The sequence below is a fragment of the Hippopotamus amphibius genome, chromosome 1 (genome assembly GCF_030028045.1).
Source record: "Hippopotamus amphibius kiboko isolate mHipAmp2 chromosome 1, mHipAmp2.hap2, whole genome shotgun sequence".
NCBI classification, from domain to species: domain Eukaryota; kingdom Metazoa; phylum Chordata; class Mammalia; order Artiodactyla; family Hippopotamidae; genus Hippopotamus; species Hippopotamus amphibius.
The window spans coordinates 115,035,809-115,040,398 of NC_080186.1; the positions used below are offsets into that span (position 1 = coordinate 115,035,809).

The 4,590-nt window shown below is 49.9% G+C and overlaps 1 pseudogene; it reads left to right on the plus strand.

The window, feature by feature from the left end:
* The first annotated feature begins 571 nt into the window (after nucleotides 1–571).
* On the plus strand, nucleotides 572–2,604 carry LOC130845926 (FERM domain-containing protein 6-like; annotated as a pseudogene).
* Nucleotides 2,605–4,590: the final 1,986 nt, after the last annotated feature.

A 4,590-nucleotide genomic window follows, 5' to 3' on the forward strand; every position in this document is an offset into this window, starting at 1 on the left:
CATGTGAAATGCACCAGAAGTGTTATGGTGCTTAGCAAATATTTTGAGTTCCTATTATCATCCCCATTTTGTAGATGAAAAAACTGAGGCACAGAGAGGTTAAATAACCTACCCAAGGTCACATAGCTAGTCAGGGAGAGGGAGAGTATTTGAACCCAAACAGTCTACTCTAAATCTCTGCTTTTGCCGCGCGGGGCCGAGGCTGAGAGCGGCGGGGCAGGCGGGCGCCGGCAGGAAGCCGCTGGGAGCTGCCGCGGGTCCGACGCCCGGCGCCGCGGACTCTCTCCGAGGACCCTCCGCGGCTTCGCCCGCGAGCCTGGAGCCTGTCCGCGGCAGGCGCGGCGCCGCCCTGAGTGCCGAGGCCCCCGACGCGCGGCTGTGCACGCAGAGCCCGCTCCCCGGCGCCCGCCCTGCACCTCTCCCGCCACCGCTGCCGCCCTCCCGCGCGGCCCGCTCCCGGTGAGACCCACGGAGGCGGGCCCCGTGCTGCTGCTCCTGCCGGGCGGGGGATGCGGGGCAGGGTCTGGCTCGCGGCGCTCGGAGCCGGAGGGGTCGCCGAGGACTCGGAGCCCAGCGCTGGCCGCTAGAGAGCCCGCGGTGTGATGAACAGGCTGACCTTTCACAACAACAGAGTCATGCAAGACCGCCGGAGCGTGTGCATCTTCCTCCCCAACGATGAATCTCTCAGCATCATCATAAACGTTAAAATTCTGTGTCACCAGTTGCTGGTCCAGGTGTGTGACCTACTCAGGCTAAAGGACTGTCACCTCTTTGGACTCAGTGTTATACAAAATAATGAACATGTGTATATGGAGTTGTCACAAAAGCTTTATAAGTATTGTCCAAAAGAATGGAAGAAAGAGGCCAGCAAGGATATTGACCAGTTTGGACCTCCCATGATCATCCACTTCCCCGTACAGTACTACGTGGAAAACGGCCGACTGATCAGTGACAGAGCAGCGAGATACTATTATTACTGGCACCTGAGAAAACAAGTCCTCCATTCCCAGTGTGTGCTCTGAGAGGAGGCCTACTTCCTGCTGGCAGCCTTCGCGCTGCAGGCTGATCTTGGGAACTTCAAAAGGAACAAGCACTATGGGAAATACTTCGAGCCCGAGGCTTACTTCCCGTCTTGGGTTGTTTCCAAGAGAGGGAAGGACTACATCCTGAAGCACATTCCAAACATGCACAAAGATCAGTTTGCACTGACAGCTTCCGAGGCTCATCTTAAATATATCAAAGAAGCCGTCCGGCTGGATGACGTCGCTGTTCATTACTACAGATTGTATAAGGATAATAAGGGAGATTGAAGCTTCTCTGACCCTTGGGTTGACCATGCGGGGAATACAGATTTTTCGGAATTTAGATGAAGAGAAACAGTTACTTTATGATTTCCCTTGGACCAATGTTGGAAAGTTGGTGTTTGTGGGGAAGAAGTTTGAGATCTTGCCGGACGGCTTGCCCTCGGCCAGGAAGCTCACCTACTGCATGGGCTGCCCGTTGCGCTCCAGGCACCTCCTGCAGCTCCTGAGCAGCAGCCACCGCCTCTACATGAACCTGCAGCCTGTCCTGCGCCACGTCCGGAGGCTGGAGGAGAGCGAAGAGAAGAAGCAGTACCCGGGAATCGTACATCAGCGACAACCTGGACCTGGACATGGACCAGCTGGAGAAGCGGTCCCGGGCCAGCGAGAGCAGCGCGGGCAGCGGGAAGCACAAGCGCCTGTCCCGGCACTCCACAGCCAGCCACGGCAGCTCCCACACCTCGGGCATCGAGGCCGACACCAAGGCCCGGGACGCGGGCCCCGAGGATGCCTGCCCCGGCAGCGCCATCCACCGCAAGCTGAAGACCTGCAGTTCCACGACCAGCCACGGCAGCTCCCACACCTCCGGGGTGGAGAGTGGGGGCAAGGACCACCTGGAGGAGGATTCGCAGGACGATGAGATAGAGATGCTGGTTGATGACCCTAGGGACCTGGAGAGGATGAATGAAGAGTCCCTGGAAGTCAGCCCAGACATGTGCATCTACATTACGGAGGACATGCTTCTGTTCCGGAAGCTGAATGGACACTCTGGGTTGATTGTGAAAGAAATTGGTTCTTCCACCTCCAGCTCCTCAGAGACGGTGGTCAAACTTTGTGGCCAGAGTACTGATTCTCTTCCACAGACTATATGTCGAAAACCAGAGACCTTCACCGACTGACATAGCTTGAGCCTCGATGACATCAGACTGTATCAGAAAGACTTCTTGCATATCACGGGGCTGTGTCAGGACACTGCTCAGAGCTACACCTTCGGGTGCGGCCACGAACTGGATGAGGAAGGCCTCTACTGCAGCCGCTGCTTGGCCCAGCAGTGCGTCACCATCCAAGACGCTTTTCCAGTCAAAAGAACGAGCAAGTACTTTTCTCTGGATCTCACCCACGATGAAGTTCCAGAGTTTGTTGTGTAAAGGACGTCTGCGTGCAGCTGCATGGACAGCCTGCTGTTTGCTGGAGGCTGTGAAAGCCATGGGTTCTTTCTGTACCTGTTACTTGTGCCATACGTTCTTTGCCCCAGACGTAGCTCGCTCTTTATAATATTTGCGATGGAAATGAAAGCTGTGGGACAGTTGCACTTTAAGTATCACACAGAAGGACTGCAGAGACTACCGCAAGACAAGTGCCCAGAAGTTCCCTGATCCTTTGGAAGGAAATGTGCTTTACTGGTTACCAAGCCTTCAGAATACCAAACTGTGGTGTGTTTGTTCGTTGTTTTGTTTTCCAGTTAAGTTAGGTGTAACGACTTTTTTTTTTTAATCACGTGAAAGATATTGTTGGGTTTCGTTTGCTTGTACATTTTTTTTTAACCAATCCCTCATGAAATGCCGGTGGTTGGAGGGAGGAGAGAGAGAAGAGGCTGTCGTCTTCTGACAGAGAGATGGTTGCCTGTTCGCAGTCATTGCCACCCCAGTGGGGCTGTCCCAAAGCGAACAGGAATGAAGCGGTCAAAATCACGTGGTTCTAGCGCGCCAGAGATGCACCCATCGCAGGTGCAGCCCGGGGCCAAGAAGACGTGAATCAAGCAGCGACCGGAAGGCCGTGCGTGCTGTGATGGCCTGGGACGCCTCCACGCCTGCTCCGTGCCACGCCACCCTCGTGCGCTTCCGGAAAGCTCTAGGACTCAGCCGAGTCCCTTGTCCAAGTAATGGGTCCGTCGTGTTCATGCCGCGACGAATTTTGTGGAGTGTTCAAAACCAGTTTCTGTTAAAACTGTGGAAATATCTTAGAATGTTTGTACTTGGTGTTTTGTTTTGTTTTTTAAATCAAGAGCAAATTATCGTAATGCTGGTTTCTGCTTAACCAAAATACCCTAACTATACGTATATGTTATACATATGTAAATCCACGAGACCGTGTGTGTTTATATGTATTTGAAGCTTCCTGACGTTTCATTTTGGCTCCCGTGACTGTATCGCACACGTGGTCTTTCTTGTGTGGGACGGGGGGGCATGTCATGGGATGAGTGACGCCTACAGACAATCAGCTGATAGACACAGAGTTAAGAACGACTGTTTTCTCACATGTCTTTTGCCATCGTTCTCGACCCTGGTTGCATCAGAATTCTCTGGGGAGCTTTAAAAAAATAACAGTCTGGGTCCCACCTTGGCTGAGTTAAATCAGGCTCTCGCAGTGAGACTCGGGTGGAATTGCATTTTCTTTTAAAGTTTCCAGATGGAGCTAGTATGTACCAGGATTGAAAACCACCGATCCAGAGGATGTCTTTTGCATTAATTTTGAAGTATACAGAAAATGTTAGTGTTTGAGAAGGGGCCATTTTAAAGACAGTTACTGCCTCTGCTGTGAGGATATGTAATGAAACCAAGCCAGGAGAGTGAACCTCGTAACCTTTAGATGTACAGTGTCAGTGTTGCTCACACTTCAGGAAAGTACTTTAGCACAGTGTCTTTCTATGAGATGTTTTTAATGATTTCATATTTTACATTTGTTTACCATATTTTGATAGACCATTTTTTCTATCTACCAGCTTTTATTAAAAAAAACTATATTATTTTCTAAAGAAACAGTCATATTTTTATACAAAATTAAGTTTTCAGGTAACAAAGAAATAGACTTAGGGTACAGCCGAACCTGCAGTGTTCCCCGCGGATGGGAGTCAGTATTATAAACACATGGAGAACATGAACAGGCTCCACCTGTATCGCCCCTCACGTGTCATGCCACGGATGTGACAGGGCAGTGTGTATACACAAGCCTGGCCAAATTGGTTTAACTTGACACTTTAAAAGGAAAAAACTTCTGTAGAGTTCTGTAGTCATGAAATCATTTTGCTTTTATCAAATGTTTGAAAGAACCAAAGTTTCAGATATCAGAATGTATAAAAGTATCTCAGTCTTTGTATAAAAGGATGAAAGGATGAAAGGATCATATAATGACTGTTTTACTTACAAGTCATTAAATAATCCACCATTTCTTATAGATGCTTAAGAGATACATCCTGATGAAGTTTGACTCTAAAGAGCCCAGATCATAATGTGGTGCATTTCCTTAGCGCTTAGTGTTTCTTATTTAAACATAAAAAAAAAAAAACATA